This window comes from Heterodontus francisci, chromosome 46 (genome assembly GCF_036365525.1).
Source record: "Heterodontus francisci isolate sHetFra1 chromosome 46, sHetFra1.hap1, whole genome shotgun sequence".
Lineage (NCBI taxonomy): Eukaryota > Metazoa > Chordata > Chondrichthyes > Heterodontiformes > Heterodontidae > Heterodontus > Heterodontus francisci.
Window position 1 is genome coordinate 11,412,726 of NC_090416.1, and position 27,443 is coordinate 11,440,168.

Consider the following 27,443-nt stretch of genomic DNA (forward strand, 5'->3'; position numbering starts at 1 on the left):
CACACACACACAGACAGAGACACAGAGAGACACAGAGAGAGAGAAACACAGAGATCCAGATAAACAGACAGAGAGAGAAAGACAGAGAGAGAGAGAGAGAGAGACACACGCACAGAGAGACACACGCACAGAGGGAGAGACAGAGAGGCAGATAGAGACAGAGAGACAGAGAGGGAGAGAGATAGAGAGAGATGGAGAGAGAGGCAGAGATTGGCAGAGAGAGGCAGAGAGAGAGAGGCAGAGAGAGAGAGAGAGAGAGAGAGACAGACAGAGAGAGAGAGAAAGACAGAGAGAGACAGAGAGAGGGAGAGAGAGAGAGACAGACAGAAAGAGAGAGAGACACACACACACACAGAGACAGAGAGGGAGAGACAGAGAGAGAGACAGTCACACACAGGGAGAGACATACACAGTAAGACAGAGAGGGAGAGACAGAAAGAGAGACAGCGAGAGACACACACAGAGACAGAGGGAGAGAGAGGGAGAGAGAGACAGGGAGAGACAGACAGGGAGAGAGAGACAGAGACAGGGAGAGAGAGAGAGAGGGACAGGGAGAGAGAGAGAGAGGGACAGGGAGAGAGAGAGACAGGGAGAGAGAGAGAGAGAGAGAGAGACAGGGAGAGAGAGAGAGAGACATAGAGAGAGAGAGAGAGTGAGAGAGAGAGATAGACACAGAGAGAATGAGAGAGACACAGAGAGAGAGCCAGAAAGAGAGAGAGACAGAGACACATACACACAGAGAGAAACAGAAACACGCACACACGGAGACGGAGACAGACAGAAAGAGAGAGACAGAGAGAGAGAGGGAGGGAGAGACAGAGAGACAGGGAGTGGGAGAGAGAGACAGAGAGAGAGATAGACAGAGAGACACACGCAAATGGAGTCAGAGAGACACACACACACGGAGATAGAGAGAAACACACAGAGACAGAGAGCGAGAGAGAGAGAGAGAGATGGAGACGGAGAGGGAGAGTGATAAAGAGAGAGAGGGGGAGAGGGGGAGACCAGAGAGACAGAGACAGAGAGAGAGATAGACAGAGAGACACACGCAAATGGAGTCAGAGAGACACACACACATGCGGAGATAGAGAGAAACACACAGAGACAGAGAGCGAGAGAGAGAGAGAGAGATGGAGACGGAGAGGGAGAGAGATAAAGAGAGAGAGGGGGAGAGGGGGAGAGGGGGAGACCAGAGAGACAGAGACAAAGAGAGAGAAAAACCGTGAGAGAAAGACTGTGAGAGAGAGACACACAGACAAACACACACACATAGAGCAGGAGAAAAAGAGAGACACAGACACTCACAGAGAGAGTGACACACAGAGAAACAACAGAGAGAGAGAGACACACATACACACACAGAAAGAGAGAGAGCGAGAGAGATACAGAGAAAGTGAGAGAGAGAGACAGAAAAAGAGAGGGAGAGAGAGAGAGAGACACACACACAGAGAAAGAGAAAAAGACACACACACACACACACACAGAGTGAGAGAGAGTGAGACACACAGAGCGACACATACAGAGAAAGAGACACAATGAGAGAGAGAGAGACAGAGAGACGGAGAGAGACAGAGAGGGAGACAGAGAGAGGGAGTGAGAGACACACACACACACAGACAGTGTACCTCGCTCAGTCGAATCTACACACAACATGGAAGGCACGGCTACCTCCCCAGAGGCAGAAAATGAGGGATGACCCTTCGGGCCAGGATCCCCGGACCAGGAGACCAGGCACATCAACCTGCTCTCTAAGATCCACAGCGGGAGATCCCTCGTGTCCACACTCGGCAAATCAGGAGGCAATCGGGCGGATAGCCAAAGAGAGGGAGAGAGAAAGGTAATTACTATCAGCCCGCCTCACTCCATTCAACTACCCGATTGAAAGGATGCTTAGCAGTACAGGTCAACAGAGCACATCTCAGAATCTCTTTGGTGCTTTATTGGAAATTTAAAAAAAAAAAATCCTTAAAATGTACAAAAATCATTAATGTAAACACATTCCATCTCTGGCAGTAGTCAAATCAGCTTCACGGCAGACGAGCGCCTTTCACGGGTTCGACCGGAAGAAAAAGGATTCAGAATCGTCGCCGGGGGGGGGGAAAGACGTGAAAGAAAAATCAGCAAGTGCAGTCCAGAAAGAGCTCCCCTCTGGCGACGGGGCCCTCCCCCTCCCCCGGTTCACGTGGGAAAAGTCCTGGAGGAACAACAGAAAGGCAGAATTAGTTTGCATCGAAAATGAAAGCACAGGAACAGGCCATTCGGCCCATCTGCTCCGTGCCAGTGTTTCTATCCCACAAGAGCCTCCTCCCACTCCCCCCTCTCCATCTCACCCTATCCCCATATAATTCGATTCCTTTCTCCCTCATGTGTTTATCCAGCTTCCCCTTAAATGTATCTCTGCTATTCCCCTCAACCACTCCCTGTGGTAGACAGTTCCACATTCTCACCACTCTCCGGGGAAAGAAGTTTCTCCTGAATTCCCCCTTGGATTTATTACTGACTGTCTGATATTGATGGCCCCCTAGATCCGGTCTCCACCCCCACAAGTGGAAACATCTCGACGCCTACCCCATCGAAACCCTTTCATCATTTTAAAGCCCTCAATCAGGTCACCCCTCAGCCTTCTCTATCCTTGAAAAAAGAGCCCCCGGCCTGTTCAGTCTTTCCTGATAGCAGAACTGAGAGGTTACAACTATCATCTTTCTGACAGACAATGCGGGAGAAAAGAGAATTTTAAAATAGAAACCTATTTTCGGCTCATTCAGGCGGAACAATGATCCCTGCTCCCAGCGGCGGGAATGATTTCAACTGACAATATAAGCAGCTGGATAAAAGCTATAGAGCTCAGTGATGCTCTTTAGCATGCTAACAAATTACAATAGGCCTTTGTCAAAAACGGCCGTGTGAAGACTGCAGACGACATACACTGGAAGTGTTAAAAACACCCAGAGCTACAATTCTGGATGATGTCCTTTCAAACACATTCTCTGTCTCGTAAAGGTATTTGCTGTATAACCCTGGGGTACAGTACTGGTGGGGACAGGTCTGTCAGTGTATAACCCTGGGGTACTGTACTGGTGGGGACAGGTCTGTCAGTGTATAACACTGGGGTACAGTACTGGTGGGGACAGGTCTGTCAGTGTATAACCCTGGGGTACTGTACTGGTGGGGACAGGTCTGTCACTGTATAACCCTGGGGTACAGTATTGGTGGGGACAGGTCTGTCAGTGTATAACACTGGGGTACAGTACTGGTGGGGACAGGTCTGTCACTGTATAACCCTGGGGTACTGCACTGGTGGGGACAGGTCTGTCACTGTATAACCCTGGGGTACTGTACTGGTGGGGACAGGTCTGTCACTGTATAACACTGGGGTACTGTACTGGTGGGGACAGGTCTGTCACTGTATAACCCTGGGGTACAGTATTGGTGGGGACAGGTCTGTCAGTGTATAACACTGGGGTACAGTACTGATGGGGACAGGTCTGTCACTGTATAACCCTGGGGTACAGTATTGGTGGGGACAGGTCTGTCAGTGTATAACACTGGGGTACAGTACTGGTGGGGACAGGTCTGTCACTGTATAACCCTGGGGTACAGTATTGGTGGGGACAGGTCTGTCAGTGTATAACACTGGGGTACAGTACTGGTGGGGACAGGTCTGTCACTGTATAACCCTGGGGTACTGCACTGGTGGGGACAGGTCTGTCACTGTATAACCCTGGGGTACTGTACTGGTGGGGACAGGTCTGTCACTGTATAACACTGGGGTACTGTACTGGTGGGGACAGGTCTGTCACTGTATAACCCTGGGGTACAGTACTGGTGGGGACAGGTCTGTCACTGTATAACACTGGGGTACTGTACTGGTGGGGACAGGTCTGTCACTGTATAACACTGGGGTACAGCACTGGTGGGGACAGGTCTGTCAGTGTATAACACTGGGGTACGGTACTGGTGGGGACAGGTCTGTCACTGTATAACACTGGGGTACAGTACTGGTGGGGACAGGTCTGTCAGTGTATAACACTGGGGTACAGTACTGGTGGGGACAGGACTGTCACTGCATAACACTGGGGTACTGTACTGGTGGGGACAGGTCTGTCAGTGTATAACACTGGGGTACAGCACTGGTGGGGACAGGTCTGTCACTGTATAACACTGGGGTACAGTACTGGTGAGGACAGGTCTGTCACTGTATAACACTGGGGTACAGTACTGATGGGGACCGGTCTGTCGCTGGATAACACTGGGGTACAGTACTGGTGGGGACAGGTCTGTCACTGGATAACACTGGGGGACAGTACTGGTGGGGACAGGTCTGTCGCTGGATAACACTGGGGTACAGTACTGGTGAGGACAGGTCTGTCAGTGTATAACACTGGGGTACAGTACTGGTGGGGACAGGTCTGTCACTGTATAACGCTGGGGTACAGTACTGGTGAGGATAGGTCTGTCACTGTATAACACTGGGGTACAGTACTGGTGAGGACAGGTCTGTCACTGTATAACGCTGGGGTACAGTACTGGTGAGGACAGGTCTGTCACTGTATAACACTGGGGTACAGTACTGGTGGGTACAGGTCTGTCAATGTAGAACACTGGGGTACAGTACTGGTGGGTACAGGTCTGTCACTGGATAACGCTGGGGTACAGTACTGGTGAGGACAGGTCTGTCAGTGTATAACACTGGGGTACAGGACTGGTGGGTACAGGTCTGTCAGTGTATAACACTGGGGTACAGTACTGGTGGGGACAGGTCTGTCGCTGTATAACACTGGGGTACAGTACTGGTGGAGACAGGTCTGTCAGTGTATAACACTGGGTGACAGTACTGGTGGGGACAGGTCTGTCACTGTATAACACTGGGGTACAGTACTGGTGGGGACAGGTCTGTCACTGTATAACACTGGGGTACAGTACTGGTGGGGACAGGTCTGTCACTGTATAACACTGGGGTACAGTACTGATGGGGACAGGTCTGTCAGTGTATAACGCTGGGGTACAGTACTGGTGAGGACAGGTCTGTCACTGTATAACACTGGGGTACAGTACTGGTGAGAACAGGTCTGTCAGTGTATAACGCTGGGGTACAGTACTGGTGAGGACAGGTCTGTCAGTGTATAACACTGGGGTACAGTACTGGTGGGGACAGGTCTGTCACTGTATAACGCTGGGGTACAGTACTGGTGGGGACAGGTCTGTCAGTGTATAACACTGGGGTACAGTACTGGTGGGGACAGGTCTATCACTGTATAACACTGGACCACAGTACTGGTGGGGACAGGTCTGTCAGTGTATAACACTGGGGTACAGTACTGGTGGGGACAGGTCTGTCACTGTATAACACTGGGGTACAGTACTGGTGGGGACAGGTCTGTCAGTGTATAACACTGGGGTACAGTACTGGTGGGGATAGTTCTGTCAGTGTATAACACTGGGGTACAGTACTGGTGGGGACAGGTCTGTCACTGTATAACCCTGGGGTACAGTACTGGTGGGGACAGGTCTGTCAGTGTATCACACTGGGGTACTGTACTGGTGGGGACAGGTCTGTCACTGTATAACACTGGGGTACTGTACTGGTGACGACAGGTCTGTCACTGTATAACACTGGGGTACAGTACTGGTGGGGACAGGTCTGTCACTGTATAACCCTGGGGTACTGTACTGGTGGGGACAGGTCTGTCACTGTATAACACTGGGGTACAGTACTGGTGGGGACAGGTCTGTCACTGTATAACCCTGGGGTACTGTACTGGTGGGGACAGGTCTGTCACTGTATAACACTGGGGTACAGTACTGGTGGGGACAGGTCTGTCACTGTATAACACTGGGGTACTGTACTGGTGGGGACAGGTTCTGTCAGTGTATAACACTGGGGTACAGTACTGGTGGGGACAGGTCTGTCACTGTATAACACTGGGGTACTGTCCTGGTGGGGACAGGTCTGTCACTGTATAACACTGGGGTACAGCACTGGTGGGGACAGGTCTGTCAGTGTATAACACTGGGGTACGGCACTGGTGGGGACAGGTCTGTCAGTGTATAACACTGGGGTACAGTACTGGTGGGGACAGGTCTGTCACTGTATAACACTGGGGTACAGTACTGGTGGGGACAGGTCTGTCACTGCATAACACTGGGGTACTGTACTGGTGGGGACAGGTCTGTCAGTGTATAACACTGGGGTACAGCACTGGTGGGGACAGGTCTGTCACTGTATAACACTGGGGTACAGCACTGGTGGGGACAGGTCTGTCACTGTATAACACTGGGGTACAGTACTGGTGAGGACAGGTCTGTCAGTGTATAACACTGGGGTACAGTACTGATGGGGACCGGTCTGTCGCTGGATAACACTGGGGTACAGTACTGGTGGGGACAGGTCTGTCACTGTATAACACTGGGGTACAGTACTGGTGGGGACAGGTCTGTCACTGTATAACACTGGGGGACAGTACTGGTGGGGACAGGTCTGTCACTGTATAACACTGGGGTACAGTACTGGCGAGGACAGGTCTGTCACTGTATAACACTGTGGTATAGTACTGGTGGGTACAGGTCTGTCAGTGTATAACACTGGGGTACAGTACTGGTGGGGACAGGTCTGTCACTGTATAACGCTGGGGTACAGTACTGGTGTGGACAGGTCTGTCAGTGTATAACACTGGGGTACAGTACTGGTGGGGACAAGTCTGTCACTGTATAACGCTGGGGTACAGTACTGGTGAGGACAGGTCTGTCAGTGTATAACACTGGGGTACAGTACTGGTGGGGACAGGTCTGTCACTGTATAACGCTGGGGTACAGTACTGGTGAGGATCGGTCTGTCACTGTATAACACTGGGGTACAGTACTGGTGAGGACAGGTCTGTCACTGTATAACGCTGGGGTACAGTACTGGTGAGGACAGGTCTGTCACTGTATAACACTGGGGTACAATACTGGTGGGTACAGGTCTGTCACTGGATAACGCTGGGGTACAGTACTGGTGAGGACAGGTCTGTCAGTGTATAACACTGGGGTACAGTACTGGTGGGTACAGGTCTGTCAGTGTAGAACACTGGGGTACAGTACTGGTGGAGACAGGTCTGTCAGTGTACAACACTGGGTGACAGTACTGGTGGGGACAGGTCTGTCACTGTATAACACTGGGGTACAGTACTGGTGGGGACAGGTCTGTCAGTTTATAACACTGGGGTACAGTACTGGTGGGGACAGGTCTGTCACTGTATAACACTGGGGTACAGTACTGATGGGGACAGGTCTGTCAGTGTATAACGCTGGGGTACAGTACTGGTGAGGACAGGTCTGTCACTGTATAACACTGGGGTACAGTACTGGTGGGGACAGGTCTGTCACTGTATAACGCTGGGGTACAGTACTGGTGGGGACAGGTCTATCACTGTATAACACTGGACCACAGTACTGGTGGGGACAGGTCTGTCAGTGTATAACACTGGGGTACAGTACTGGTGGGGACAGGTCTGTCACTGTATAACACTGGGGTACAGTACTGGTGGGGACAGGTCTGTCACTGTATAACACTGGGGTACAGTACTGGTGGGGACAGGTCTGTCACTGTATAACACTGGGGTACAGTACTGGTGGGGACAGGTCTGTCACTGTATAATACTGGGGTACAGTACTGGTGGGGACAGGTCTGTCAGTGTATAACACTGGGGTACAGTACTGGTGGGGACAGGTCTGTCACTGTATAACACTGGGGTACAGTACTGGTGGGGACAGGTCTGTCACTGTATAACACTGGGGTACAGTACTGGTGGGGACAGGTCTGTCACTGTATAATACTGGGGTACAGTACTGGTGGGGACAGGTCTGTCACTGTATAACACTGGGGTACAGTACTGGTGGGGACAGGTCTGTCAGTGTATAATACTGGGGTACAGTACTGGTGGGGACAGGTCTGTCAGTGTATAACACTGGGGTACAGTACTGGTGGAGACAGGTCTGTCACTGTATAACACTGAGGTACAGTACTGGTGGGGACAGGTCTGTCACTGTATAACACTGAGGTACAGTACTGGTGGGGACAGGTCTGTCAGTGTATAACACTGGGGTACAGTACTGGTGGGGACAGGTCTGTCACTGTATAACACTGGGGTACAGTACTGGTGGGGACAGGTCTGTCACTCTATAACACGGGGGTACAGTACTGGTGGGTACAGGTCTGTCAGTGTAGAACACTGGGGTACAATACTGGTGGGTACAGGTCTGTCACTGGATAACGCTGGGGTACAGTACTGGTGAGGACAGGTCTGTCACTCTATAACACTGGGGTACAGTACTGGTGGGGACGGGTCTGTCAGTGTATAACACTGGGGTACAATACTGGTGGGTACAGGTCTGTCACTGGATAACGCTGGGGTACAGTACTGGTGAGGACAGGTCTGTCAGTGTATAACACTGGGGTACAGTACTGGTGGGGACAGGTCTGTCACTGTATAACACTGGGGTACAGTACTGGTGGGGACAGGTCTGTCAGTTTATAACACTGGGGTACAGTACTGGTGGGGACAGGTCTGTCACTGTATAACACTGGGGTACAGTACTGATGGGGACAGGTCTGTCAGTGTATAACGCTGGGGTACAGTACTGGTGAGGACATGTCTGTCACTGTATAACACTGGGGTACAGTACTGGTGAGGACAGGTCTGTCAGTGTATAACGCTGGGGTACAGTACTGGTGAGGACAGGTCTGTCAGTGTATAACACTGGGGTACAGTACTGGTGGGGACAGGTCTGTCACTGTATAACGCTGGGGTACAGTACTGGTGGGGACAGGTCAGTCAGTGTATAACACTGGGGCACAGTACTGGTGGGGACAGGTCTATCACTGTATAACACTGGACCACAGTACTGGTGGGGACAGGTCTGTCAGTGTATAACACTGGGGTACAGTACTGGTGGGGACAGGTCTGTCACTGTATAACACTGGGGTACAGTACTGGTGGGGACAGGTCTGTCACTGTATAACACTGGGGTACAGTACTGGTGGGGACAGGTCTGTCACTGTATAACACTGGAGTACAGTACTGGTGGGGACAGGTCTGTCACTGTATAACACTGGGGTACAGTACTGGTGGGGACAGGTCTGTCACTGTATAACACTGGAGTACAGTACTGGTGGGGACAGGTCTGTCACTGTATAATACTGTGGTACAGTACTGGTGGGTACAGGTCTGTCACTGTATAATACTGTGGTACAGTACTGGTGGGTACAGGTCTGTCACTGTATAATACTGTGGTGCAGTACTGGTGGGTACAGGTCTGTCACTGTATAATACTGTGGTGCAGTACTGGTGGGGACAGGTCTGTCACTGAATAATACTGTGGTGCAGTACGGGTGGGGACAGGTTTGTCAGTGTATAACACTGGAGTACAGTACTGGTGGGGACAGGTCTGTCACTGTATAATACTGTGGTGCAGTACTGGTGGGGACAGGTCTGTCACTGAATAATACTGTGGTGCAGTACGGGTGGGGACAGGTTTGTCAGTGTATAACACTGGAGTACAGTACTGGTGGGGACAGGTCTGTCACTGTATAACACTGGGGTACAGTACTGGTGGGTACAGGTCTGTCACTGTATAACACTGATGTACAGTACTGGTGGGGACAGGTCTGTCAGTGTATAACACTGGGGTACAGTACTGGTGGGGACAGGTCTGTCACTGTATAATACTGGGGTACAGTACTGGTGGGGACAGGTCTGTCAGTGTATAACACTGGGGTACAGTACTGGTGGGGACAGGTCTGTCACTGTATAACACTGGGGTGCAGTACTGGTGGGGACAGGTCTGTCACTGTATAATACTGGGGTACAGTACTGGTGGGGACAGGTCTGTCACTGTATAACACTGGGGTACAGTACTGGTGGGGACAGGTCTGTCAGTGTATAATACTGGGGTACAGTACTGGTGGGGACAGGTCTGTCAGTGTATAACACTGGGGTACAGTACTGGTGTGGACAGGTCTGTCAGTGTATAACACTGGGATACAGTACTGGTGGGGACAGGTCTGTCACTGTATAACACTGGGGTACAGTACTGGTGGGGACAGGTCTGTCAGTGTATAATACTGGGGTACAGTACTGGTGGGGACAGGTCTGTCAGTGTATAACACTGAGGTACAGTACTGGTGGGTACAGTTCTGTCAGTGTATAACACTGGGGTACAGTACTGGTGGGGACAGGTCTGTCACTGTATAACACTGAGGTACAGTACTGGTGGGGACAGGTCTGTCACTGTATAACACTGGGGTACAGTACTGGTGGGGACAGGTCTGTCACTGTATAACACTGAGGTACAGTACTGGTGGGGACAGGTCTGTCAGTGTATAACACTGGGGTACAGTACTGGTGGGGACAGGTCTGTCACTGTATAACACTGGGGTACAGTACTGGTGGGGACAGGTCTGTCACTCTATAACACTGGGGTACAGTACTGGTGTGGACAGGTCTGTCAGTGTATAACACTGTGGTACAGTACTGGTGGGGACAGGTCTGTCACTGTATAACACTGAGGTACAGTACTGGTGGGGACAGGTCTGTCAGTGTATAACACTGGGGTACAGTACTGGTGGGGACAGGTCTGTCACTGTATAACACTGGGGTACAGTACTGGTGGGGACAGGTCTGTCACTGTATAACACTGGGGTACAGTACTGGTGGGGACAGGTCTGTCACTGTATAACACTGTGGTACAGTACTGGTGGGGACAGGTCTGTCACTGTATAACACTGGGGTACAGTACTGGTGGGGACAGGTCTGTCACGCTATAACACTGATGTACAGTACTGGTGGGGACAGGTCTGTCACTGTATAATACTGGGGTACAGTACTGGTGGGGACAGGTCTGTCAGTGTATAACACTGGGGTACAGTACTGGTGGGGACAGGTCTGTCACTGTATAACACTGATGTACAGTACTGGTGGGGACAGGTCTGTCACTCTATAACACTGATGTACAGTACTGGTGGGGACAGGTCTGTCACTGTATAATACTGGGGTACAGTACTGGTGGGGACAGGTCTGTCAGTGTATAACACTGGGGTACAGTACTGGTGGGGACAGGTCTGTCACTGTATAATACTGGGGTACAGTACTGGTGGGGACAGGTCTGTCAGTGTATAACACTGGGGTACAGTACTGGTGGGGACAGGTCTGTCACTGTATAACACTGGGGTGCAGTACTGGTGGGGACAGGTCTGTCACTGTATAATACTGGGGTACAGTACTGGTGGGGACAGGTCTGTCACTGTATAACACTGGGGTACAGTACTGGTGGGGACAGGTCTGTCACAGTATAACACTGGGGTACAGTACTGGTGGGGACAGGTCTGTCACTGTATAATACTGGGGTACAGTACTGGTGGGGACAGGTCTGTCACTGTATAACACTGGGGTACAGTACTGGTGGGGACAGGTCTGTCACTCTATAACACTGATGTACAGTACTGGTGGGGACAGGTCTGTCACTGTATAATACTGGGGTACAGTACTGGTCTGTCACTGGGATCATACTGCTGGAGCGAAGCTGTCAAGTGTATAGTCCTCCTGTCAGTTTTCGTGAGCGTGTACGCATCGTCTTTACCTCGAAGGACATAGATCACATCTGGTCCTGATTACTCAGCAACTCAATGCTGATTCACTGCAGGGTACCCGTGCTCCCCTCACAAGTGTAACACTCGAGTTCCATGTAATAGCGGAGCATCCCCCCCTCATTCCGAGGGGAGACAACGTGCAAAGCAACAACAGAACAGGAGGAGGCCATTCAGCCCCTTTCAGCCTGTTCTCCCATTCAATCAGATCACGGTTGATCTGTATCTTTACTCCCCGCCTTGGTTCTGTAATCCTTAATCCCCTTAACCCAACTAAAATCTATCAATCTCAGTTTGGAAATTCCCCCCAGCCTCGACAGCTTTTTGAGGGGGGAGAGTTCCAGATTTCCCACTCCCCTTTGTGTGAAGAAGTGCTTCCTGACATCACCCCCTGAACGGCCTGGCTCCAATTTTAAGGTTCTGCCCCCTTGTTCTGGACTCCCCCTCCCCCCCACCAGAGGAAATAGTTTCTCTCTATCGACCCGATCGAATCCTTTAATCATCTTAAACCCCCCTCGATTAGATCACCCCCTTAATCTTCTACACTGGAGGGAATACAAGCCCAGTCTGTGTGACCTGTCCTCGTAATTTAACCCTTTTATCCCCGGGATAAGATCAGATCAGGAGCCCAGGTCCCTCTCAGGATCAACGTCATGCACAGCGGAAGTGGGGGGGTGGGGGAAGAAAGTCAAGTACCTGTTTTTCATTCGGTGAAGCCTTCCGGGAGAAACATACGGATGGGCCCCTTGACGCAAGCAAGGGCTTGGGCGGCTCCACCTATTGCCACCTCAGAGCGGGACAAGGCTTGCTGGGAAGGGTCTCAGCCAAGAGAAGGGAGACAGAGAGACAGAGAACGTCCGACAGTTGCCCGCACGGATCTCACAAGGACTCTTCGATTCCCTTGGTAGAAATAATCCCCATTCCTCTGGGCACTTCAACCACGTGGCCAGAGCGCAAAGGAATTCCTTAATCCCTGTTTCCGGGAGTCCGGGATTGGCTAAATGGGCCAAAAAAAAAACCTCAACAAGTGTCCATTTCACACCGGGTGGGGGGGGGGGGGGGGGGGGTGGGGAAAAATGTCAAATCGGTATCGAACCCTGGGCTAGAGATAGTCGCAACGGAAATCCTGAGTGACCTTGAGACGATGGTTGAGAGGAGATGTCTCTTCCACTGGGTTTTTCAGCCCGAGGAAACCCATTTGCAATTTTAAAATAAATATCAGTATTTGTTTTGTTTTGTTTTTGTTTTTGAACAGTTGCTGGGCTTTGCCCTCAGCGAGGGCTCCTACAAGGCCTGAATGCCCCTCAGCCACCAGTGACAGCAGATACAGAGGAGGGCCAGGAGGCAAACGTCAACTCCCAGCTTCAACTGCGACACACCGTTGCCTTTGGAAGCATCTGCAACAGGAGGAGAGGAGGTTACAGTAGCTTGGAGAGAGAGTAACAGCTCGATAACATGTGCATTTATTTACTTTTTTAAATTAATACGGCGTCAAAATGATTCCATTTGCGGCTTTGAGGAGGCCTACCGGGGGTGGGGGGGGAAAACGATCGCGCGATGCAGCATTACGGGCTGTTCCTCCAGTTGTCGGCTCGGATAAACAGGGCCGGAAGGCCCCAATTCACCTCAGGCCTGCGGCTAGGCCGCACCAGAGCCTGAATCCCCGAGGTGAAAGGTCAACTGCGTGGGACCCCCCCCCCCCCCCCCCCGTGGCCTCGGCGAGAAAATAAAAGCGAGTGTTCACCACAGCGCGGGTTGACACAAGTTTTGTTTGTCTGTATCTAAGGAGTGGCGGGTGCGGGGAAGATTCTGGAACTCCCTTCTCAAGCCAAAACCTTCTCAACCGGAAAAACTGCATTTCATCAGCAGGTCAAGAGAGTGTATAATCCAAAGAGAGCCAATTTTCACTTGATGCCTTCACCCTGCACAACCCGCCTCAAACACACACACAGGCCAGAGGTCACTGTCCCTGGGTCACTGCCTCCCCCCGCACGCACTGCAGCGGTTCGAGAAGGCGGCTCACCGCCACCTTCTCCAGGGGTCAATTCGGGACGGGCAACAAATGCTGGCCTGGCCAGCGATGCCCACATCCCGAGAAGGTATCGCTTTCTAAAAGAGCAGCCAAGTGGTGCCGTTGGACAAGCTCGGGTAGCGTCGGGGTCTCCGTGCAGACCAGTGGCAATGGAAAAAAAGGACGTTCAGCCGGTGGTTTGAAAGGTGACTCCCTAAAGCACGACGAGAATGGAGGGCAAAATACAATTTCCTTCAAGGCGAGACAAGTCCACAAATATGCAACCTTGCAGGTTGTAAAACCTGTGCACGCCCCTGTCCAGAAATGCAAAGTCTTTTCATGACTCACACTCCCCGTCACAGGCAATGAAGGGAAGGCGTGTCAGAAAAATCGACAGAAAATTCACTCACTCAGGACTTCCCGCTCCCAATCACCTACTTGGGGATCCCGCTGATGGATTCGAATCACACAGCACAGAAAAAGGAGGCCATTCGGCCCATCGTGCCTGTGCTGGCTCTTTGAAAGAGCTATCCAATTAGTCCCACTCCCCTCCCCTTGCTCTTTCCCCCCATATCCCTGCACATTTTTCCCCTTCCAGTATTTATCCAATTCCCCCTTTTGAAAGTTACTATTGAATCTGCTTCCACCGCCCTTTCAGGCAGCGCGTTCCAGATCACAACAACTCACTGCGTTAAAAAAAAATTCTCCTCCTCCTCTCCCCCCTCTGGTTCGTTTACCAATTATCTTCAATCTGTGTCCCTCTGGTTACCGACCCTCCTGCCACTGGAAACAGTTTCTCCTTATTTACTCCATCAAAACCCTTCCTGATTTTGAACGCCCCGATTAAATCTCCCCCTTAACCTTCTCCGCTCTAAAGGAGAACAATCCCAGCTTCTCCCAGTCTCGGAATCTTCTTACCTACCCCTTCCAGTTGAATAGGCCGACTGTCGGTACTTCAAGACTCAGACCCAAGCAATGTTCAGCCGGGCTGTTTCTCCGGTCTCCCCACCCAAACCCCTTCCGGTCCCTGCGGAATTCCATTTTAGACTGGAATCCCAACACCCAGAGGCAGCGGAGTCCGGTGGCGAAGGAACGTGGAGCTGAAGCTTTCAGACACAGTTCACCCTCACGCCTGTGGGCATCAGTCCCGAAAAGCCAGGCCAAAAGCTACGAGAGTTTGAAGTCGCCCCCCCCGCGATTTGTAATGGCCGGAAATCTGGATCCCCACTGAGCCGTCCCGGGAGTGAGGCGGCGCTCAAAATGGCCGCCAACTGCAAAAATGGCCGCCGTCATCGAAACTGTCGCCAGCTGCAAAATGGCCACCACTTTTGCCTCCATTGACAGCCCCCTGCGCTTCAGGGGGTGATGAGTTGAAGCATTTTGAATGCAAAGGGGCAGTGGTGTGTAGGCTCCAACAAAAATCCAACACTTTGAAAAGAGGTCGGTTTTCAAGGAGCTTAAAGGAGAGAGAGGCAGAGAGGGAATTCCAGAGCTCAGGGCCCCCAGCGGGAAACACTGACAACACTGCGGCATTACAAACCCACCTTGTTGTACTCTCCCTCTCGTTCGCGACCGTGATGTCTCTGTGGTTGGTTTCAAAGCTACAATGGGAAAAAAAACAATTAGTACAAACCGGGCCCGGGCTGCATCACGCCCTCCTCTGCCTTCCCTCCATCCCCCTCTCTCCTGAGCACGTACCTCAGTGCCAAGATGGCTGCCCTACTGTTGGCCTGTATGGCTGGGGGTCTGCAGCAATTGGCTCCAAATTCTCCTTTAAACATCAGCGCCTTTCAAATCTATTCCACAGCCTTTGATAAATTTGACCTCCGCATATTTTCCCCTTAGGCACCCGTCATAGGGCCAAGGGGAGGCCAATCGGCCCTCTATCCTGTTCCACCATTCAATCACATCTGTATCGGGACTCCAACTCCCCGCCTTGGTTCCTGAACTCTTAATCCCCTTAACCCAGCAAAAATCGATCAATCTCAGTTTGGGAATTTCCCCACCCCCCCCCCCCCCCCCCCCACCCCGGCCTCGACAGCTTTTTGGGGGGAGAGAGTTCCAGATTTCCACTCCCCTTTGTGTGAAGAAGTGCTTCCCAACATCACCCCCTGAACGGCCTGGCTCCAATTTTAAGGTTCTGCCCCCTTGTTCTGGACTCCCCCTCCCCCCCACCAGAGGAAATAGTTTCTCTCTATCGACCCGATCGAATCCTTTAATCATCTTAAACCCCCTCGATTAGATCACCCCCTTAATCTTCTCCACTCGAGGGGAATACAAGCCCAGTCTGTGTGACCTGTCCTCGTAATTTAACCCTTTCAGCACACTCACACCATCCCAGTCTTGTGAAGGATTCAGGACTGAACAGCAATATAGTCAGTCAGTGCAACATTTAAGTTAACCAAGTTTCACTGCCAGTAATAAATATGCACTGGCAGAGTCAAAACCCAGCTCACAAATCAAACCTTCATGCCCCACTCTGGGGAATCTGTCATCACATTCCCTCCGAGCACAGAGATATTTGTACAGAGTGAGAGAACTGGGAGTCAAGGCAATTAAATGACTGATGGGTAATAACCCTTTCACACAGATCACAACCCACGTAGTTGGTTCAGGGTGAGATACAGGGTAAAACTCCCTCTACACTGTCAGGTTCTTCTCCACCTCAAAACGACATCTCAAAGCCAAACTGGACATTCAATGCACCAACACGTTACAGATTTAATTCACACAGATGCTTCCCTTGCCCGATCAAGAGACCCCTGGAGATAAAAGGTGCAGGTGGACAATTCACGTTGCCATAACAATGGTCGATGGCAAGCTGGTTCACAGGAGGCAACCTTCTACAGGTCAGGGGTCACACTGATTCCGCTGGACCGTTCTGCCCTAGGAAGGGGCTTCCCCATAGCCAGGGACGTTCCATCCTGGGAAGGAGTCACCTATATGGAGTGGCATGGAGGGAATTGCAGTTAACGCCCGATTGGAGTTGCCAACTCTGACTGGCCATATTCCTGAGGCCTCATCGCATGCCCTCCTCGGTTTCAACCGGCCCTTCCCGCTCCCCCGCACACTCCTGTCATTGGGCCCCCCCAACCGGTCCAACTTCACAGTGCCGTGCCATTGGCTGCCGAACCGTCACAAAGCCCCACCCTCATGGCCAACGGGAAAGCTACCTAACTGACACTCAAGAATCATCCACTCAAGCGACCCCTTCCCACCCACACCCTTCCAAAATCCCCCACCATCGTGTCCTGGAGACTCCATAAACCTCACCTCATCCAAAAACTCCGCTTTCCCCATATCCTAACTCGCACCGACTCCCGTTCACCCATCACTCTGCCTCCTGTGCTCGCTGACCGACACTGGCTCCCAGTCCAGCAACGCCTCCATTTTAAAATTCTCATCCTCATTTTCCAATCCCTCCTCCCTCCCTATCTCTGTCACCTCCTCCAGCCCCTACAACCCTCCGAGATCTCTGCGCTCCTCCAATTCCATCCTCTCGCCCATCCCCCCCCCCGCCCCCCCACGATTCCCATCGCTCCACCATTGGCGGCAGTGCCTTCAGCTGCCTGGGGGGCCCTAAGCTCTGGAATTCCCTCCCTAACCCTCTCCGCCTCTCTCTCTCCTTTAAGACGCTCCTTAAAACTGACCTCTTTGACCGAGCTTCTGGTCGCCTGTCCCCTAATGTCTCCTTATGTGGCTCTGGGTCAAATTTGATTGGATAACTCTGTGAACCTTGGGACATTGCAGGTGCTATATAAATGCAAGATATTGTTATTGTTGAGAGAGAGAGAGAGAGAGAGAGCTACGAAGCTCAGAACCCAAGGACCTCAGCAAATACCCCAGGGAAAGAAGGTCAATCCTCCAACGCCCACGTGTCCGAGTTCCTGAAAACGTTACTTACTTGTGGTACAGCAGACGGACACCTTTAGCCGCAGACACTTGTTCTTCTTATTTTCATGGGGTACGGCTGCGGAACAGAACAACAGCGACTGTTCAATAAACATGTGCTATTAATGGTTAACCAAAATCGGTCATGCTCTCACTGAACGGCGGGACAGGCTCGAGGGGCTGAACGGCCTCCGCCTGCTGGTGAGCCCTTCGGGAGAAGGCCCTCCCGCCCGTCAGCTCCTTGAGGGGCAAACGGAGCTGGGCAATGAATACCAGCGATGGGTACCTTTCACGACCCCTCCCACCACACCCTGCTCCCCCACCCCCGTCCCCCCAAGTACTTCACCGCCAATGCAAGACATTTGGAGTGCAGGCTCTGTTGGCACGGAGGGAACCATGGTAGCCATTTTGTGCACAGCAAGATCCCAAAGAGCAACAAAACAAACGACCAGCTAATCAGATATTGGTTTGAGTGATAAATATTGGCCCCGGGTGCCCCAATCGTGGTCGTGGGATCTTTTGCATCCAGCTGAGAGGGGCAGACTGTGGGGGGGGGGGATGGGGCCTGGGTTTAACGCCTCACCCTGAAAGACGGCACCTCCGACAGTGCGGCACTCCCGCAGCGCCGGCACTGGGAGCGTCGGCCTGGATTATGGGCTCGAGTCCCTGGAGTCGGGCGGGGGGGGGGCTCGAACCCACGACCTTCTGACTCGGAGGCGAGAGGGAGACCCACTGAGCCACGGCTGTCAATGAAGGACTAGGCCCGACCAGCTTCCCTGTGGAAGAAGGTGGAAGAAGAGGCTGCGAATCGGAAGCGAATGACACCCCCCCCACCACCAAGTAGAGGTCAAAGGGCAAAGTTGAGGGAACGGATGCGGTTGTAAAAGTGACTTTGAGCCCAGTTGAAGACATAACCGGTTCCCCCAACAAGTCCCAACATGACAGATTTCGGGCTCGAGTGCCTGTAATTCAATCTATATACACACAAGGAACTTGCAGTCATAATACAAACTTTGTGTTTCCACTGAGAAGTGACTGGATTTCCAAACCCTGCATCGTTCCCCGCGTTGGTGAGAATGGCCCGATCCAGCTTCACATAGAATTCGGAGATGCTGCCTTCAATTGTGTGAACTTTTCATGCAACACAGAAACAGGCCATTCGGCCCATCTGCTCCGTGCTGGTGTCTCTGCTCCGCACGAGCCTCCTCCCACCCCCTCTTCATCTCACCCGATCCCCATATCCCTCTATTCCTTTCTCCCTCAAGTGTTTATCCAGCTTCCCCCTTAAATGCATCTCCGCTATTCCCCTCAACCAATCCCCGTGGTAGCGACATTCCACATTCTCACCACTCTCCGGGGAAAGACGTTTCTCCTGACTTCCCCATTTGGATTTACCAGTGACTGTCTTATATTGATGGCCCCCCTAGTTCTGGATGGGTGGGATCGGGGGCTTGAGCACTCCCGCGATGCCCCATCCAGCTGAAGAGCGCCGCCGCTCCAATATGAAGGAGGACCATACGGGAGGAGGCGCTGGGATCGGCAGGGGGAGGGGGCGTGGGCGCCAGGCTGTTGGGAGAGAATGGGAGAAGGATGGCAGAGAAAGAAAATGGTTGGGCATGGCGGAATCTATGCGAGGAAGAGCCTTATTTTATGCACAGTAAGATCCCGCAGACAACCGTGAGCGTACGAACGTGTGTCTTCGGAGCAGGAGGTGGACACTCGGCCCCTCGAGCCTGCTCCTCCATTCAACAAGATCACGGCTGATCTGATTGTAACCTCAACTCCACATTCCCGCCGACCCCCGATAACCTTTCACCCCCTCGCTTATCGAGAATCTATCTACCTCTGCCTTAAAAATATTCAAGGATTCTGCTTCCACTGCCTTTTGAGGAAGAGAATTCCAAAGACTCACGACCCTCTGAGAGAAACAATTTCTCCTCATCTCTGTCTTAAATGGGCAACCCCTTATTTTTAAACAGTGACCCCTAGTTCTAGATTCTCCCACAAGAGGAAACATCCTTTCCACATCCACCCTGTCAAGACCCCTCAGGATCTTATATGTTTCAATCAAGTCGCCTCTTACTCTTCTAAATCCCAGTGGATACAAGCCTAGCCTGTCCAATCTTTCCTCATAAGACAACCCGCCCATTCCAGGTATTAGTCTAGTAAACCTTCTCTGAACAGCTTCCAACACATTTACATCCTTCCTTAAATAAGGAGACCAATACTGTACACAGTACTCCAGATGTGGTCTCACCAATACCCTGTATAACTGAAGCACAACCTCCCTACTTTGATATTTCACAATGTTGAATACATGAGCAGTTCATTGGCGTGTGAATTTTTTTTTTTGCGTGTTGGCGGGAGAGAACGCCACCCCTCAAAGCCCCAGTCCAAAGACTTGGAGGAACACAGAGGAGGGTTGCTGAGCCGCAGGAGGCTCCAGAGATGGTGGTGGGGGGGGGAAGTGATGGTTGAGCGAGAGCGGGAACAAATGACAGTTTTGCAGTGCCGCAAAAAAAAAAACAGCAACAAATTTCGGCAAATTTCAGGTGGTCTCCGCGACGCCTGAGCAAAAATTCTCCTTGCTGGAGATCGGATAGTCTTCACGTGACTCGATCAAAATGGCGGGAACGGGTCCGAGGGGCCGAGTGGCCTCCGCCTGATCTTTTATCGATTTGCGTGGAGCGGACGAGCGCTGGAAATGGAGCCGGTTAACGCCAATGAAGGATCGCACCAACCCCCACGCGCCCCCCCACCCTCCATCGGGAGTCAGCCGGTCACTGTCTGACTGGGCAACCTCCTAAACGTCAAGCTTGGAGTTGATAAACCAATGATTTCCTGATTGACTCCATCCTCAATTCGACGCTTCCATCTTGGTGGCATCCTTGCCCGTGTGTGACTTAATATATCAATGTGTTCAACAACGCAGCCAACTTGCATTCATATAGCGCCTTTAACATAGTAAAGCCTCCCAAGGTGCTTCACTGGAACATCATCAGACAAAAATTTGACCCCGACCCACGTAAGGAGATATTAGGGGACGGGCGACCAAAAACTCGGTCAAAGAGGTCGGTTTTAAGGAGCGTCTTAAAGGAGGAGAGAGGCGGAGAGGTTTAGGGAGGGAATTCCAGAGCTCCCAGGCAGCTGAAGGCACGGCCGCCAATGGTGGAGCGATGGGAATCGGGGGGGGGGGGGGGTGATGGGCAAGAGGCCGGAATTGGAGGAGGGCAGAGATCGCGGAGGGTTGCAGAGGCTGGAGGAGGTGACAGAGATAGGGAGGGGGGTGCGAGGAACATGGAGGGATTTGAAAACAAGGATGAGAATTTTTTAATGGGGGCGTTGCCGGCCTGGGAGCCGGTGTAGGTCAGCGAGCACAGGGGTGGGGGCGATGGGGGAACGGTGAGAGTTAGGATATGGGGCTGCAGAGGAGGAATGAAGAACAGGTTCGACTGAACAGAGGAGTCGAAGTAAACAGGAGACAAATCAGTGGGGATGGACACATAAAATTTACGAGATAGATAGACATCTGCGAGACAGAGAGTATTCTCCTAAATGTGAGGGCAACGCACTGCCTGAAAGGGCGGTGGGAGCAGAATCAATAGTAACTTTCAAAAGGGGAATTGGATAAATACTTGAAGGGGAAAAATGTGCAGGGATATGGGGGGAAAGAGCGGGGGGAGGGTAGCTCTTTCAAAGAGCCAGCACAGGCACGATGGGCCGAATGGACTCCTCCTGCGCTGTACAATTTCACGAGGCTTCAAGCCAGGCCTACGTCTGACTGGCGGAGGGCGGGGAAAGTAGATATCAAAGCAAGTCAACCCGAGAGCAGTCAGGAACAGCGTGCGGCCTTCGCCTTCTGGCTCCAGACGTAACCGGACGGCCCAGGTAGCAGGGCGGGGATCGGAGAAGCAAATTTATTTCATTTTTTTTTTTGGCGAGACCCGGGGTGGACGGAGCGGCTCAGCTCAGCAGGGCCCCGCGAGTCGGGTCGATGCGTGACTGACCCCGAGCCGAAAACGCCGGTGTTTTAAGCTCAGCTCAGGCTTCACTTTCGCGAACGGGCCTTCTCGTCCTCCCCGCAAACCCTGCCTCCCGCGTATCATTGTAGCTGTGGGCTTCTACAAACCGTCGTGAGGCCCCTGGAGAGCAGAACGGTAAAGAAACTCCAGGGTAGCCCATTGAACAACACGAGCGATTCCCTTTCACTGCCGGGGATTTGCGAGGGATTAAAAACAAGCCTCCGCATTTTCGTCCTTTAAGTTGCCTTAATCCCGCTTCTCTGGGCCTTGGATTACACAATTCAAAACTTAAACTCTCTCCCAACGGGCCCCTCGCCTCGGGTTTTTCCACGCTTGGCTCTGCTCGGGTAGCGTTATTCTCTCTCACCTCCGTGTTGGACCCCACCCGAGGATTGAGACCACGACCCAGGCCGACGCTCCCAGTGCCAGTGCCGAGGGAGTGCCGCGCTGTTGGAGGTGCCGCCTTTCAGGATGAGGCGTTAAACCGAGGCCCCCGTCTGCCACACAGGTGGATGTAAATGATCCCACGGCCGCTATTGGAAGGAGGGCAGGGCAGGGGGGGGGGGGGGGGGGAGGGGTGAAGGGTAGGAGATCCCCCCCCCCCGCACCCTGGGGGGGGGACCCCAATATTTATCCCTCAACCAACATCGCAGAAGAAACAGATTATCGGCTCACCATCGCGTCGCTGTCTGTGGGATCTTGCTGTGCACTTCGCCCAGTTCTGCCTCACCATCAAACAGGGGCTGGCGGACAAACTAATGCAGCATAAAATGCCTCGATCGAGTTTTTCCAGCACAGGAAACAGGCCATTCGGCCCGTCTGCTCCGTGGTGTTTCTGCCCCCCCCCCCCACCCCAACAAGCCATCCTCCCGCCCCCTCTTCATCTCACCCTATCCCCATATCCTTCTATTCCTTTCCTGATAGCAACACTGAGAGATTAAAACTATCATTCTCGTAAATCTTTTTTCCCACTTTCTGCAGTGCCTCAATATTCTTTCTGGTAATTCAGTCAATGCTAAAGTCGTAGCCTGCAGTTATGAATTCCACAGCTCCCAAGACATTACTTTATTCCTCTTTCTCGAATTCCCGGGTCTAATCACCCGGGACACGCTCGCCATTAATAATTCTGGCTTTGGCTTCAGCTGGAACTGTTCCTTTCCAGCTCACACCTGTCCTGTTTGAACCAGCCTGCCCCTCAGACTACTTTGCAGTCTTGCAATACATAGCCACACACCGGGAGGCCATTCAGCCCCTCAAGGCTGTTCCAGCCTTCAAATCGGATCATGGCTGACCTGTAATAACGACAGAAAATGCTGGAAATATACAGCGGAGAGGTGGCCGACCCGAATCATTAACTAGGTGTCCCTCTCTACAGACCTGCCGGGCAGTTCCGGCGTTTTTTTTTATTTTCCTCCCTGTTTTTGCTTCAGATTTCCAGCATCCGCACTATTTTGCTTTTGTGCTAAACAGAAATCATCGAAAAGTTACGGCACAGAAAGAGCCCATCGTGTCTGCGCCGGCCGGAAAAAAAAAACGAGCCACCCGTTCTAACCCCACCTTCCAACACTTGGTCCGTAGCCTTGCAGGTTACAGCACTTCAGGTGCAGGTCCAGGTACCTTTTTAAACGAATTGAGGGTTTCTGCCTCCACCACCGTTCCTGGCAGTGAATTCCAGACACCCACCACCCTCTGGGTGAAAGACCTTTTCCTCATGTCCCCTCTAATCCTTCTACCAATCACCTTAAATCTGTGCCCCCTGGTAATTGACCTCTCCGCTAGGGGAAACAGGTTCTTCCTGTCTACTCTATCTAGGCCCCTCATAATTTTGTACACCTCTATTAAGTCACCCTTCAGCCTCCTCAGTTCTAAGGAAAACAACCCTAGCCTATCCAATCTTTCCTCGTAGCTGCAACTTTCAATCCCTGGCAACATTCTTGTAAATCTCCTCCGTACTCTCTCCAGAGCAATTCTGTCCTTCCTGTAATGTGGTGACCAGAACTGTACACAATACTCCAGCTGTGGCCTAACCAGCATTTTATACAGTTCCAGCATCACATCTCTGCCTTTGTTCTGTATCTCAACTCCTCAGTGCCGATGGAGTCCATTCAGCCCATCGGAGCTGTGCCAGCTCTTTGGAAAGAGTGATCCAATTAGTGGAGGGACTGCAGAAGCTGGGGTTATTCTCTTTAAAGCAGAGCAGGTTAAGGGGAAATTTAATCAGGGCGTTCAAAATTACACAGAGTTTCGATGGAGTAAATTGTTTCCACTGGGCAAGAAGTTACCAACTCCCAGGTCAATACATCCTCTCGGAGGGGGTACTGCACTGGCGGAGGTGCCGTCTTTCGGATGAGACGTTAAACCGCGGGCCTGCATCTGCCCCCGCAGGCAGACGTAACAGATCCCACGGACGCTACTGGAAGACGATCGGGGCTGTTTGAGCCCGCTCTGGTTGGAGTGGACGGGGAATGGCAACAAAGCGACTCGCCCGGCGTTGCTAGGCAACTGCGGTCAGGTGGTGGGGGTTTGGGGGTGATGGGATAATGATGCCAAGATGGAGTTGGCACTAATTGGCCGCACAACAGAGTAAAAAACAGAGGTCGACAACCCTCAGGGATTTGAGCTGAAGATTTCCAGCATTTTCTGGTATTGTTTCGGACGTCCAGCATCCGCAGTGTTTTGCTTTTGTATCACGAGTCATCCAATCGGGTAATAAAGCATCTGTTTGCTTTCCGACATCCCGTAGGAAAGGCGGAGGGGGTGAGGCCCAGGGAGGGGGTGCCATAATGATGGACTAGTCAGGCGACCAATGGCGAGTGTAAGTGGGAGGGGGGGTGGGGCGGCGCCAATTGCAGACAGGAAGTCACATGGAGAAACATCCAGGACCACAGCCAATCAGAGCTGGGGACCTTGGCGAAACGTTAAAATCAGTCAATAGAGCACCCATGACTTGCGACTTCATTAACCGTTTAACGCGCGACTTAACGTGGTTGGACATAACCCTGGAGGTTTCATCCCGTGAACTCTGACCTCCCACGGCACCCGCCATTGGCCGCCAGAAAGGTGCACCCTTGCGGAGCCCCGCCTACCCCATGGCCGCTCGGCAAACCAATCCATTGACAGTCAAGTAACATCCAAGAGGGCCTTCGCTCTCACCTCCAACATTCTCGTGGCCGATAATCGAAAGTGTTCCAAATGGATACAGAAATTCCCAATTTATGGTGATTTTTTTTTCGCTTATGAGTTGCGTCCGACAACGACCTGGAAGTTAATCTTCAGTTCCTGAAGAGTCCATGCCAATCTCGGGAGGCGGAGAGGTTTAGGGAGGGAATTCCAGAGCTTAGGGCCCCCAGGCAGCTGAAGGCACGGCCGCCAATGGTGGAGCGATGGGAATCGGGGGATGGGCGAGAGGCCGGAATTGGAGGAGCGCAGAGATCTCGGAGACCTCATCTCAAGTCATGGCCGCTCCGTCTCCCTGTCGTTGACCTCTCTTCAAGGCCAGTGATTGGACAGCACGAAGGACACAGGGACGTAGGGTCTCAGTCCATCATTCAACCTTGCTCGAGATTGTCGTCACTTGTTCCTTCATTTCAGGCTTCACGGCCTGATCATTGGGAGCACAAGAATACCGTAAACCTCCTTTCTGTTTCCCCTGGCTGGACAGTCCAGACCTAGGGTTCACAGGCTTAGAATGAGGACTCGGCCATTTACGACTGAGATGAGGAGAAATTTCTTCACTCAGAGGGTTGTGAATATTTGGAATTCTCTACCCCAGAGAGCAGTGGCTGGTCAGTCGTCAAGACTGAGATCGATAGATTTTAGACGCCGAAGGAATCGAGAGATAGGCACAAAGGATAGGAATCGAGAGCACAAAGGAAGATGGTTGTGGTTGTTGGAGGTCAATCATCTCAGTCCCAGGACATCACTGCAGGAGTTCCTCAGGGTAGTGTCATAGGCCCAACCATCTTCAGCTGCTTCATCAATGACCTTCCTTCAATCATAAGGTCAGAAGTGGGGATGTTCGCTGATGATTGCACAATGTTCAGCACCATTCGCGACTCCTCAGACACTGAAGCAGTCCGTGTAGAAATGCAGCAAGACCTGGACAATATCCAGGCTTGGGCTGATAAGTGGCAAGTAACATTTGCGCCACACAAGTGCCAGGCAATGACCATCACCAACAAGAGAGAATCTAACCATCTCCCCTTGACATTCAATGGCATTACCATCGCTGAATCCCCCACGATCAACATCCTGGGGGTTACCATTGACCAGAAACTGAACTGGAGTAGCCATACAAATACTGTGGCTAAAAGTGCAGGTCAGAGGCTGGGAATCCTGCGGTGAGTAACACACCTCCTGACTCACCAAAGCCTGTCAGCCATCTACAAGGCACAAGTCAGGAGTGTGATGGAATACTCTCCACTTGCCTGGATGGGTGCAGCTCCAACAACACTCAAGAAGCTCGATACCATCCAGGACAAAGCAGCCCGCTTGATTGGCACCCCATCTACAAACATTCACTCCCTCCACCACCGACGCACAGTGGCAGCAGTGTGTACCATCCACAAGATGCACTGTAGGAACGCACCAAGGCTCCTTTGACAGCACCTTCCAAACCTGCGACCTCTACCAACTAGAAGGACAAGGGCAGCAGACGCATGGGAACACCACCACCTGCAAGTTCCCCTCCAAGTCACACACCATCCTGACTTGGAACTATACTATTTTGAACGTGAGAGGCACCATCAAAATGATATGGAACATGGATGTTCCTTTGCTAAGATCAATTAAATAAACCCAGTTTCTGGCTACAGTGCAAACCATTTTGCTATATCAACCCCTATCGAACCCCTTTATAATTCTTAAATGCCCCAATAGAGGCCCCTCTTAACCTTCTCTTCTCCATTGTCTATCCTGAGGCAAACATAAGAAATAGGAGCAGGTGTTGGCCATCCGGCCCCTCGAGCCTGCTCCACCAGTCCATGCGATCCTGGCTGACCTTTGACCTCAATTCCACTTACCCGCCTGCTCCCCGTGACTCGTTTCAGCGCAGAAGGAGCTTTTTCAAAGAGCCAGCACAGGCACGATGGGCTGAACGGCCTCATCCTGTGTTGGATTTACTCAACGAGTACACTGGGACTGCTCCCCTGCACTGGCCACCCCTGACAGAGCCCAAGCACTGTGGACTCGGCCAACTTTCCATCATGCAGCTGGAGCACAGTGGGCCCCAGTCCAACCAGTCTCAGTGTACGGCATCCTGGCCATTTTATCCTGGGCTGGAACGAAACAGACATCCCAGAGAGATGAAAGGCTCGAGGGGGCCTACCTTAACAGACAACACTAAAACACTAAGCTAGGAAACACCCTTTTCCCCAACAACCATTAAAACAAAGAGCTTCACGGAACTCAAGTCTGCAAACCAGATGTTCCCCCTGGCATTCTGCTTTGCCAAATATTCACCCTCCTTTGTAGTTTCATTTTTTTTTTTGTGTATGATCATTGGAGGAATGTGAATTGGGAGCCAACTTCTGTTGGCTCTTTCTGTGCAGAATCCCAGTCTGTTTGCCACAGTGGCCCTGTCCTCTCACGTCGCAAACACATAGACACCCCGGAGAAGATGCAAAAGACATTCGCAGGGATGGTTTGGCAAGACAAAAAAAAAACGGGCTGTAAAGGGAACACCAGAGCTTGGAGTCGGCCATTCGGCCCCTCGGGCCTGCTCCACTCCACTCCAACAAAACCATGGCTGATCTTCTCCCTCAGCTCCCGCGCTATCCCCCAAATCCCTCGATCCCAAACCTCTTCGCCCGGCGAGCGGTGAGGATGTGGAACTGGCTACCACAGGGAGTGGCTGAGGGGGAATAGCGGAGATGCATTTAAGGGGGAAGCTGGATAA

General features: G+C 52.0%; 1 long non-coding RNA gene across 1 annotated transcript; it reads right to left on the reverse strand.

Moving 5' to 3' along the window:
• Positions 1-1,939: 1,939 nt before the first annotated feature.
• On the reverse strand, positions 1,940-17,604 carry LOC137356785 (uncharacterized). The gene is made up of 4 exons (XR_010971108.1): positions 17,539-17,604; positions 15,179-15,235; positions 12,320-13,020; positions 1,940-2,194 (listed from the first exon to the last, which is right to left on the reverse strand). It is a non-coding gene; the product is annotated as an uncharacterized lncRNA (long non-coding RNA).
• Positions 17,605-27,443: the final 9,839 nt, after the last annotated feature.